The sequence below is a fragment of the Oryza sativa genome, chromosome 2 (assembly GCF_034140825.1).
Source record: "Oryza sativa Japonica Group chromosome 2, ASM3414082v1".
NCBI lineage: Eukaryota > Viridiplantae > Streptophyta > Magnoliopsida > Poales > Poaceae > Oryza > Oryza sativa.
In genome coordinates, this window is record NC_089036.1 from 24,690,505 (window position 1) to 24,704,131 (window position 13,627).

Sequence of the window (13,627 nt, forward strand, 5' to 3'; positions counted from 1 at the left end):
TTAGCGGAAGAAGATTTGGGAGGATTTTCATCGGGTGAGGATCGATCTTTTGACGATGATGATGGCAGTGACTGATTCCTGATGGTGAAAACGTTGTCCGTTTACCATTTTGTGGTTATTTGCGGGTACGGAACGAAATGCGGGTACGTGGAAGAGACGGAATTAATCATGGAAATGATTTCACCATGAAAATGGCACAAGGCAGTGATCACATTTGTGTCTTATGCCTGATAACGACCGGGGCCTCCTTTGGATTTGGATGAACTTCTGTAAAAATCCTGTAAAATTCTTATAAAAATTTGGTGAATCCGATTAGTAAACCGAGGAAAGAATGAGACTGGTAAAAGGAAGAGTTGATTGGTTCTGGAGAAAAAGGTTCGGTACGTATATACTGTTGACTGTTGAGCAATTACTGAAAGAAAAGGACCAAATGAAAAGTCCCTCCTTTTACGTTGAAAGGCTGGCCAGGCTAGGTTTGTAGATTCTTGAGCACCTTCCATGTCCAGAGGAGCTTTACTGGAATTATTCTACTGATTGATACTGGATGAATGGGAAATGTTTAGGCCATGATTCATCACAAATTGCTATGCTTGCTAGAATCTAAATTGTGGGCCGTGGGAGTCATGATAACAAACACAAGGAAAAATTAGGCATATGATTGTAAAGCTGCCAATTTGAAGCAGGGAACTTTTTTTTTTCCTTTTGACGCTAACTATCTCATTTTGTCATATTCATCTCTCTTTTCCATTGGGGGTGGTACAAATGGCGGACAAAAGTGAAATTATTTTAGGCCTACTGGCAAAACGGAGAATGATATCGCTAGTGACAAATCAAAGTTGTCCCGTTGAAATATGCCACCGCATAATTCCAGGTTAAAAAGGCCTCCACATTGCTACGTTGACATGACCTATAAGATGTAACTTTGGATATTCTATTCTAATTAATACCCTCTTCCGTCACAAATATATGGCAAATTTTATTATATGACATTGTGACTTCCTGATTTCAACTACTGGACACGGTAAACGGAATTGCTAGATTACCGTTGACAGTTTTGGGGGAAAAATTTTAATTTTTAGACCATTAGATTTGCTTTAAGATTCGTGCTAGAAAGTATGAGAAAAAATAAATAGGCAAGTAAACTTTCAATTTTTAGATCATTGGATTTGCTCTAAGATTCGTGCTAGCAAGTACGAGAAAAATAAATAAATTGGCAAGTGCAGCTGCTGTGATTTAACCTCACGCCCTTGAGTTTGTTGAAGATATATGCTACCACCACGCCAACAAAATTTGTAATAGTTTTATTCCAGATACATATAGTGACAAACGAGTTACAGTGTAGTTACATATGAATACAGGTTTTTAGATAGTCCTAAAATTATTCTATGAGGAAGGACATTCTCAAAACGTGATTATTTGTTGCTAGACACTGTAGCCATTACAATATTCCTTTCGGATTGAATAGGAGAAAAAACATGAGCAATGTACTCAGGCTTTCACTAATAGCACGAGCTGAGGCGATCTGCTGGTGAAAAGCTTGACGTGCAGGGAGCTAGGTGAATAGATCCATGCAATAGCAGTAAAGTTTTTTTTTTCTAACGTCAGGCTACTGCCAACGTTTTATATAAAGAAGGTGTCTCATTTTAAGAAGTAAACATAATTAAATTTTACAGTGCCTAATTAATTAGGAAAAACTGAGCGAAAACTATAACTACAATAACACACCAACAGCTAACCTAACCTAAGCTATCATGACAGAGCCCAACACAAGGCATCGGCACCAAGCTCGAGCTTGCCACCCAAGCGATATAGCAGCTTCGACTTCAATGAAACAATACCTTAATGCCAAAATGAACAAATAGATCCGACATCCACGAAGGATATTAGCCCAAGCTACCAAAGAACCACTTCTTACACACAGCTAGCAACAACAACCATATAAAGAGATTGTAATGTGTTGTCGTTGCCAAGTTTTGTCACATTCCTACAGTGAAGCGGCTTCTACTCTACTCAACAGTAACCAAATGACAATGATGGTCACCCGCCGTAAAGCAAGAAACGAAACCAACGCGGCGAAGGCCTCGTCAAACACCCTAGGCCTGTAGAGCTTCGGTTCCATTGCATGAGTCCACCAATGACCACAATTGCATGCGAAAGGTTTTTGGTGCTAGGAGGGGTCAGCGCCAGAACAATGCCTCCAAGGAGGGGAATGACGCCTAATGGCGGTGGCGGCGTCATGCCGTCCCATGGCCTGGCAAGGCTTCGCTAGCGATTACCAATCAAGACCCCACACAACCATCCTGCACAACGGCCATTGTTGGACTACCGCGCCATCCCTTCAGCGCTCAAGCCCAGTCCACCAACCCGCAACTCAAGCTGGCTCGCAGGGCTACCGGATCAGCCACCGCCATCCCATGTTGCACGAGCCAGCGTCTCCCCATTTTCTCGAAGCTCCCTATGACTAAAACTAAAGCAGTCGAGCCATAGAAGGGGAGGAGCCCTTTAGAGAGGAGGACTCTTGCCTGGCAACAGAGAAGATGAACTTTCCACCACCTAACCGCTTCCCTGCTTGCTACCAAAAGCCGTTGAGGTCACCACTGGCAACTGACAACCACCGCTGGCGCTTGGGTAACCATGTGTGACCCACGTCAGCTTCCTCCTCGTGCAAACCACCGCCAGCCACGACCTCACACTGTGCTAGTCATGTTGTCAGGCATGGCCGCGTGTCGCTCCGGCTAAAGCCCCTCTGGCTCCTCAATGCATGCTACCGGTCATCGGAGCCCTCTTCTGAACAGTACCACTGGCTTTCCCTCTTCGCCGCCCCGTCCGTGGCAGCCGTACGTCCCCAAGGCCACGAGCTCCAGCCTCTTACCTCCAGGGGGGGAGGGGGAAGGCCCCGCCGTCGTCCTTGCAGCCGCGTGGTTTTCTGGCTGCCTGCTTGGGTGGCAGTGAGGCGAAGAAGGGAGGAGGTGCTGGGTGGCGGTGGGGGAGGGAGACACCACCCATGTCGCCCAACCCTAGAGCGACACGAGGGCCCCATTCCTGGTCACTCCGCGGTAGCAATAAAGTTGCAGTGGAAACTGGGCATTAGGACAATAATAGAAAATTGGCGTGCCATTTGACGCGCCTTATTTTAGTTAGCCCGTTTGTGCAACTGAAGAAAATTAAATATTTTTTAACCCCTAGTAGATAATTATAAATCCATTGTTTTTGTCAACATTGTTTAGGGCATGACAGAAATTTGAGAACATGCAAAGGCATGAATCAGCTTATAGAGCACACAACCATCTGTGTAAATTGCAAAAGTCAGTCATTCTATTTTGATTTCTATAATGATTTGTGATTAAATTTCGTTTGTCTTGTCATTTGATTTTTTTATTATTAATTATTCTAGTAGCATTTTTGTAACGACAAATCTTTTTGGTTGCTTCAATTATCTACCACACCAATATTTGATAATGCCAAAGCTCATAGAGCAGAACATCGTCTATCTAATTTATAAAAAAAAATATTTTTTTCTATATTGATTTGTGATTTAATTTCTTTTGTATGGTCATTTGATTTTTTCTCTTTGTTGAGTAGCCTTTTTTTACCAATAAATATTTTCTGTTGGTTCAATTAAATGGTACAATTTTGAGAGAAACAAAAGTCATGTGATGTTTTTTCTTTGTTGAGTAGCCTTTTTTTTACCAATAAATATTTTCCGTTGGTTCAATTAACTACCATATTGTAATGCTACAATTTTGAGAGAAACAAAAGTCATGTGATGTTTTGTTTGATGCCAAACTTTTACAGTGGGATTTGTGACTGATAATGTAGCACAGTTGGGAGGCCACTTGAATCTATATAAGGTGCTTAAATCTTCTTTTGCTTTATTTTTTTTAGAAATGGATCCTTGGTTTGATATCCATCTATATATTTTTCATTTTAAAATGGTACTTTTCAATGTATTGATACAACAAATCTACTACTATATGTTATAAAATAGAGTATAGATCTTTAACTTAGAACTTGTATTTCTTTGAAATGTTGTAGACCCAACCATCTGTTTCAGATATCAGATTAGGCCATCACCTCCCTAGTCAACGTGTATGACACGGCCCAGCTGCCACGTTGGCCGGTGGGAACCAAACCTGTGAATCCAGATTAACCAGTCGAGAATGGGCCTGGCATTATCAACTCACAAGAGCTTTCTAGAGATTCTGGTAAGTAGATATCTTATCGACACGTGGCAAAATTTTGGAGTTGTTCAGCTAAGTTATCAGGCTGCCACGTGGCCCAATAACATGCTAGAATTCTGACCCTAAAATCGGTATAAAGATGAGGGTGGCGATGGCGGATGGCTTGGATGGGGAGAAAGCACTAGCTCTCATTGTTGCCTCCTACTAGGGCTCGAGAAGGCAGAGAGTTCTGCGCCACCTCTACCATGACCAGGCCACATGTCCTCAATGCCGTCAAGTGGCATCACCACTTGCCGAAGAGGCGATAGGAAGGAAGACGTGAGAACTGTGGAGCCATGGGCATTTCTAACATTTAACATTATCTCTCTTCTATTCAATCAAAAATGAATATTCAAATAGATATACGTTGTGAGAGCGTTTTCCCCAAAGATTGACTTTTGCCATATCTAGAAGTTAGAACTATAAATTCAAAATGTCCTAAACATTTTTTTGGAAATATATTTGATGTTTCGCATAAAATTAATTTGTGCAAACTTTTGAAAGTTCTAAAATATTTAGTTTAAAAAACATGCATGTATATTTGTTTTGAAAATAATCTTCACAGTCTCTTAGACTTAGATTATATAAACTTATTGTAAGATGACTTCACATATATTATTCACAGGAGAGTATATCATTACTAAAATCTAGTAAAGCCACATTTTTTTATGACAATAATGTTCTACAAAAATATACATTCATTAATTTTATGTAACTCCCTAATTATCAAATATATTACTTTGAAAATGTGTATAGTGAAATCTTGAGGGCTCTTTTGAAACATATGGTTAGAAAAAATGGAGGAATAGAAGGAACATATAATTTTGACAGGAATATAAGTTAAATCAGAGAATTATAAAACACAAGGAAAACATAGGATGCTTGTTGATTACGTCACAGGAAAATGTAGGAATCTAATGAGAGAGATTGAATCAAAGAAAATCTTTTAAGATATTAGAGCTCTTACTAACTTTCTCTTTTCTCTAAAATCTCTATAGGATTGTTCATTCGATAGGAATCTGAAAGAAAATGATAGTATGTAATTATTTGTATCAAAGTTATTCATAATTTTTTATAGGATTTTAATCCTCCAAATTTTATTTATTTTTTATACAAATCAAATAGGCCCTGATCAAAGTTACTACTCCTTAGAGCATCTTCAACAGTCTCTCTAAATTTGACTCTCCAAATGTCTATTTAACCAACTCTCCATTTCATTTGTCAAGTCAAATTCGATGTTTACTCCAATAGCCTCTCCATCCATCCTCTCTATTTTGAGTATATGGCAGCGGGACCGTGTCAGCCTCTATACCCAATTTTCCTCATCTTTCTCCCCCTCTTCCTCTTCCTCTTTCTCTTCTCTTACATTCCCCGAGGCAACGACGATTGAGCAAAGGGTGGCGGCGACGGCGGCTCATGACGACGACGACCTCGGCAATGGCCCCCGAATCCACGCCGCCCGGTCAAATCCACGTGGGGGCGGCAGTCGTGGCTGGAGACGGCAGCGGACGGCGGCGACGGTCACGGCTAGGGACAATGCGGATGGCGGCGACGGTCGCGGCTGGGGACGGCGTGGAAGGCGGCGGCGGTCGCTGCTGGGGACGGCGCGGACAGCGGCAGTCGCGGCTGGCTACGACGACAACGTAGAGGACGGCGGCGGTTGCGACAGGGGACGGTGCGGACGATGGCAATAGTTTTGGCTAGGGACGACGCGGACGATAGCGGCGGTCGCGGCTGGCTCCGATGCCTCTCTCCTTTGTGCCGTCGCCGTTCACGTGTGGCGTCGTCGCTACCTTCTTGCTCTAGCCGGGAGAGAGAGAGATGCGGTGGGAGCGGGAGTGATGGGGCCCACGAATAGTCAGGCAGAGAGACTGTCCAAGTTTGACTAGTGAGAGGTGCGATTTAGCCATCCGGATGACATGGCTAACCAGATAGCGAGGCTGTTGAAGGGTATTTTCCCCTATATTTACTAAAATTTATCTCGGCCAGCCATTTGACCATTTTATTGGAGTTGCTCTTAATAAACATGTATGTACGTAGAAATGTCGTTGACATTTTGATTAGAAAATTCAACGATCAAAAATGTGTATTGGATGTTACTGTACTAAACAATAATTAAAAAAAACAATATTGCGAGTATCTAAACACTATTGCGCCCAGCTTTTAAAAGTTGGACTAGCTAGGTACATGGACACCCCACAGTATCAACTTCTTTTCGGAAAGAACGGCAAAGTACTGCAATAGGCAAATCAATGCTGTGGCAAACAAACAATCTAGCCTTGCACGTACACGGTAGGTCACTAATATATTTGCTGAAGCAGCAGCTAGCTATACGACGTCCTTTACCTCCTCCAAAGCACAGGCCATGTTCCCTCCCAAGTTCATACTACTACTAGTACCAGTGTACCACAAATCACACCAGACCAATAGTATAGGGTTACGGTTATATACTTCCTTCGTCCCAAAAAAAACGAATCTAGAACTGGATATGACATATTCTAGTAGAGGTATGTCTAGATTCGTAATACTAGGATGTGTCACATCTAGTACTAGTTTGGTTTTTTAGGGATGGAGGGAGTACGTACGTAGCGCTCCAGATTCGCCTATCGAGCTCCGTCCTCTGAACCATATCTCCATGACTCCATCCACCCATATGCATCGTGGCGTTGCGCCACCGCCCCACCTCGCACGTCGTCGCGTAGCTCGAATCCACTCAAAAACGCTCGAAACATACGTACGTCGGCCTCTTCCCGTGGCCGGTCGTTGTACCCATCGAGAGAGAAAGGAATTAGTACTAATCAACACCGCACGCCACCACTGCGAAAGATATGATGCGGCGGATCAGGACGGCTTCGGTCATTGAACAATGAGAGCTAGAGAGTAGAGACCCCTAGCTATAGTATAGGTAGCTAACTATTCTTAGTAGCAGCTTTGCCACTTTTGGAACCTAGGGAAGGAAAAAGGGGTCGCCGTGACGATCTTCCCTGGGATATCGTGATCATAGCGGCATCATCATCGCCGTGAAAACGAACGAGCTGTTGACGACGGCGTCCCCCCGTCTCACGTCCTTCCTTCCCACTCGATGGCGCTACGGAAAAGCCCCGGTTGTGGTGGGGATCCCCACGCCTCAGCGTCATAGGGTCTGTTTGAGCTTGATAGTTGTAGCTTTCTCTTAAAATTTTCAGCTGCCATAAGCTCTTCAAATAATTCAGATTTTTATTTAGATTTTAAGAAATTGTAGTTGTAGATACTAGAAAATGAATTAGAAATTAAAAACTGAGTTTCTCAGTTTCTCTATATTCTCACCAGTTAATTTTTTATCGGCTGTTTCTCAGAATTTTAAGCTATCTAAGTAGGATCCTAATATGTTTAGCTCGGCTTTCAATCGATCGGGCTATGGCTAGAAACGGGACGGGATGGGATCCCCTGATCCGCGCTGCCAGTCTAAAGGCGCACTCATGTCGTCCATCGTTCCCATCATTGCGAGCTCCGGTGAAAAAAAATATATTTTGATCTAGGACTAGCAGTACGTATGTACTACTCTACGTACCACGATGACGCGACGGGGAACGGAGTGGACCATGCATGAAAAAAATCGATTTCGCGCGCGGCCATGTGGTTTACTACATGTCATCATGTTGGATCTGGCCCTATATATATATATCTTGGTAGTTCCATCGAGCAGTTGCAATATATGATACAAGTTGCAAGTCCATACAGTATTCGTGAAAGATATAATACTGGTATGCAAGGTTATTAATTTAATCCTTGGCAAATATACGAGCAGTGTAAAAGTTCTGTTTTAGATTATCACAAGCTAAAAGCTAAGCTATAGATTCACCGGAACACCACCATGGAGGGAGGGATACTAATTGCTTCTGTGGACCAGCATCTAACAAATCATCATGGAGCAGATCGGGAGGACTACGGAGATATTCTCTCGATCGTTGGCTTAGCACTTAGTAGCAGTTCCAAAAGCTCGATGATGACGATCGCAAAGATATGCATGATAGTATAAATCAAACTCCCCGGAGAGGCTCTCATGTAGTAGCGGCTCTGCTGCTTTAGAGCAAGTTTAATATAGTCAATTATTAGCTTCAAGCCTTCAAATAATTTATAGTTAATTTAATAGTCAATTCATATAATAGTTACCTATAAATATATATTACACTATTAATACATAACCCCCAAATATCATACACACATTATGTCTTAAAGTCTATGCTACAGCTCGCTGGCTATAAATCTGCAGCTCGCTGCTCTTCTGTCTCATTTATCTTCTAGATATGTGTTTATAGTTGACTTATAGTCTGTTGTTACACCTGCTCTTAGCTACCAGCTTTCGTCTTTCATTATATTTTCTCTGTACGTACGTCTTCCAAACAACATTGTCTCGTCTCTTATCTATCCCAGACTGACCCCACCGGACGATGAAACAGTTGGATCTTGAGTAGCAGCAATCAAGTGATCACGTCAATCTATCGAGATCCCACGCAGTGGCTCATAATCTCACATGGCGGCCTGCCTCGCACTTTTTCCTTATCCATGCTAAGCCCCCTGCTCCTCGCAGAAAAGCCGGCAGCACGGTTGCTTTTGCCCTCTTTAACCATCACACTCTTCTTCCATTCACCACCTCGGTTGTTTGTTTGGTCGCGTGCATGAGACCTGGCTCGCGAAGCGTACGCAACCATATCCAATCCAACGAGAGACTCGTCGCCGGCCAACAGCCGGCGTCCATGCCTCCACCGTGCAAACGCATAAGTTGCACAGTGTTTAAATACACAATTTGTTTGTGGTATACTCGTGCAATTATTGTAAGTACGTGACCCCGACGACGCAATCCACCGATTCGATATGTATCTCGATCGGTCGTACTAGACCGAGCATCCCGCGCGCGCGCGCGCAAAATCTCCGACTCTCGGATCAGCCACAGTGGAAGATCGTCATATATATATCAGCCTCCTCTCTCATGGCTTGTTGGGGGAATAATTCTGAGAAACAGCTGGTTGGTCGTCAGCTTGAATCTGAAAAAGTTGGGAAACCCAGCTTCTGGCTTCTAGTTCATTTTCTGAATTCTACAGCTATAACTTCTTAGAATCTGGACCAAAAGCTAGACTGTTTAGGAGAGCTTCTGATTCTCGAAGAAGCTGCAGCAGGTAGAAACTCTCCAAATAGAACCTCAGTCTCTCTCTTTTTCTCATCGAGTGATTACCTCGCCGTACGCATATGATCCTGCGGCAAATCTGTGCCTTTTTTTTCCTCTCTGATCGGCTACTGTACTCATCCGCGTCAGCCTCGAATCGTAGCCGTTAATTATCTCTGATCCGGTAGATAGCCCGTAGGCCGTAGCATATGCACTGCAAAGAAACACTGCATGGATGGTGGCTCTTGCTCTTGGTAATCGATCTCCATGCATAGCGCTAGGCCACTGCAGAGGGGGTCCCACTGGCTTTGTTAGCTTCTTTTCCAGTGAGACTGTAGCAGTGTAGCTGCCCTGTGCCTTTACGTAGGGTTAGTACTCCTACTACTGTTTGTTTGTTCAGCTCGTGCTTAAGTTGCGTGCGACAATATTTATACAGGCAGGCAGCAAGTTGCACGTGAAATTCGTCTGCTGGTTGCTGCCGCTGCGCAGCATGATTTGGATGTGTATGTGGTTGGAGTCTTTTCCCACACATTTGGCCGGATAAACCCGACATGATTTCCTAACCGCGCGCGCTTGGAGATATTCCGCCTGGTGTTTACCATGATTTCTCGTTCAATCCTCCGAGCGAAGTCACAATAGGCAATGTCGCGCGTTTCACTTGTTACACCAGGATTTCTGAGGAGATTCACCGAGGAGGTTGACACTTGAAACAACACGATCAATAGTTTCTTACCCTCTTCATATTCACAAATATACGACAGGCAAAAAATTGGTACGTGAAATTCGTCTGTTGTTTGCCGCTGCACAGCATGATTTGGATGTGTATGTGGTTGGCGTAAACCTTATCCCACACGTTTGGCCAGATAAAGCCCATATGCATGCAGATGCAGACATGATTTCCTAACCGCGCGCTTGGAAATATTCCGCCTGGTTTACCACGATTCCTCATTCAATCCTCCAAGCGAAGTGACAATAGGCAATGTCGCGTGTTTCACTTACACTACGATTTCTGAGGAGATTCACCGAGGAGGTTGACACTTGAAACAACACGATTGATAGTTTCTTACCCCCTTCATTCACAAATATACAGCAGGCAACAAGTTGGTAGGTGAAATTCATCTCCTGTTTGCCGCTGCACAGCATGATTTGGATGTGTATGTGGTTACACGTTTGGCCGGATAAGCCCATATGCATGCAGATGCATACATGATTTCCTAACCACGCGCGATAGGAAATATTCCACCTGGTTTACCACGATTCCTCATTCAATCCTCCGAGCGAAGTCACAATAAGCAATGTCACGCGTTTCACTTGTTACACCAGGATTTCTGAGGAGATTCACCAAGGATGTTGACACTTGAAACAACACGATCGATAGTTTCTTACCCCCCCCCCCTTCATTCACAAATATTTCATAAGGTCATTTGATGTTTTAGAATAAGGTTCGGTCAGACTCTTGAGAAGTTGAACGTATAATTTCTCAAAAGCTTATTTTTAAAATTATATGGTGCATATGAGTTATGATAGTACTTAAAAAACACATCCACAAGTGTGTTAAGCAATATATACTATCTTCATTTTTTAATATATGATGTCGATGACTTTTAGGCATGTGTTTAATCATTTGACTTATTCAAAATTTCTGTATAGATTTAAAAAATATAAGTCATGCTTAAATAACTTTTAATGATAAAGCAAGTCACAATAAAATAAATGATAATTACATTTTTTTTAAAAAATAAGAGGAATGATCAAACATATCTTTAAAAAGTCAATGGCAAAATTATTGCTAGATTTCTAATCACCTTCAGCCTAGCACCTTGGAATTACAGAGGGATGATGTGCGACGGCGATTTCTAGCAGTGGCGGCATCATCAACAGGCTCATCTTCTCTGACGATGTTGAAGTCCTCTTCTTCTTTGACAGTGTAGTGCGTGGCAACGAAGTTAAAATTTAGGGTTTCGGAATAAATGTTGAAGTGGGATGGCTTACCCGGGGAGGGGGAAGAAAAGGGTTTTCCCGGGCCTAGAGAGATGACCATGAGCGACGGCGGTATGCAATGGTGTAGTCGGGGTGCCACCAGAGCTGCAAGGATGAAGGTTGGTGGTTGGCGGGGATGTGAGCTAGGGAAAGGGGAGGTGCAAGGGAAGCTATAGGTTAGGAGACGGTGGTGGCAGTGGTGTTTCTGTGGTGCGAGTCACCGGAGTTAGAAGATGACACGACAAGGAAATGGCGTCACCGCTTGGCTTGGGGAGGAGGAGATGGGGAGGGAGAGAAGGACAGTCAACCAAATGAGGCTCACCGCACAAAGGTGGGGAGGAGAGCAATATCGCAGATCTCAATCTGTCTAACTTACTCTCAGGGAGAAGGATAACATGATAAGTAAGGAAGATACTACTGTCCACGTACAAAAGTCGATAGAACCATAACTGTCCAAAAAATTGATTGAAATCTAGGGTATTTTCAGGTGACCAAAATTTACAAGTCCTATATCTCAAATGCTTGTTTTGAAGTTATACGGTACTCGGTGCTTATGATACTACTTCCATTTCAAGTTATAAGACGTTTTGACTTTGGTCAAAGTCAAGCTGCTTCAAGTTTGTAGAAAAAATAACAATATTTTCAGCCCAAGATAAATTTATTATGAAAATATATTCAAGTATTGATTTAATGAAACTAATTTGATATTATAAATATTACTATATTTATCTATAAACTTAGTTAAACTTGAATTAGTTTGACTTTAACCAAAGTCAAAACGTTTTATAACCTGAAACGGAGGGAGTAGTACTTATAAGAAAAAAATGCGTATGCGTTGAGAATGCACATTCAATTTAGTACTCCCTCCGTCCCACAATATAAGGGATTTTCAGTTTTTGCTTGCAACGCTTGACCACTCGTCTTATTCAATTTTTTTTGCAAATATAAAAAATGAAAAGTTGTGCTTAAAGTACTATAGATAATAAAGTAAGTCACAAATAAAATAAATAATAATTTCAAAAAAATTTGAATAAAACGAGTGGTCAAACGTTGCAAGAAAAACTCAAAATCCCTTATATTAATGGACGGAGGAAGTACGTTGTATGCGTGTGGTGTACCGTGTATTGCGCGCGCATGCCTGCCTTATTTGCTGAATGATGGAGTATTTAAAGCATGCATACGCCCATCATCAAAGAAACACCTGTAAACAAACAATTATCGTACGTGTAGTCAGTTAATAACAAGCTGTCAGATTGGTTGCCAACTCTCATCTAGCTAGCCACGCACATTCTGGCCTAGGGCTGGATCGGAGAGTTAACGAGAACATCGGTACGCCGACGATAAATGCAGCATCGATCGAGCGAGCTAGCCGGCCCGCGAGAGCGCTGTACTGCACTACCGCTACTACTGCGTCGTGGTACTACGGATGACAAATTGGCAAATGGCCAACCTACAATACCGTACAAGTGCAACCGATCTATCGACCGATTAAGACTGTGTTTCAGCGTAAAGTTTGGATTTTCGTTAAAATTAGAGATGATGTGACTAAAAAGTTACGTGTGTATGACACGTTGATATGATGAAAAAGGACTGAAGTTTGGATCTAAACTTTAGATCTAAACGCAGCCTAACCTAGGAAAAAAAAACATGGCCGAGCTTAATTAATGAACTAATAAAACAAGCCATAATATCACACAGATCCATGGAGTCCGTACGTTGACGCATCGATCACGCGCCGGCTTGGTCGATCGATCGAGGAGTGAGCGAGATAGCAGTAGCACTAGCAGCACACAGCACACGGGACGTCGTACGTTCGTGCAGCGGCCGCGGCTGGGGTCAGCATCAACACGGCCGTCCGGCAACGGCGCCCGCGGCGCGGCAGTCGTATGGCGGGTGCGCCGCGTCCGGTACCAAAATACCTGGACAAGAACAATAAAAAATGGCGCCCCGTACTCCTCCTCGGCCCAAGTCCCCTGTCACTAGGGATAGCGCCTAGGCCTAGCTGGAATTGAGATCACCTGCAGTTGCTAGTATGACTACAACTTTAGCAGTTATTCATCTAACTTTGGATCGAATAACAAGGATTCAGATTACACAAGAGTAATGTTCATCATATATATTACTGTAGCAAGATGATCTTGTAGCAAATGTTGAGAACAGTACTGCTCCATAAATCTTGACAGTATTGAGAGCATGAGACTGCTAAACCTGTAGTCCTTATTCAAACTGCACAAGATCCCAATCCGCCTAGCTGGTGTAGCCGCTGCGACCCGCGGTCCGGCCT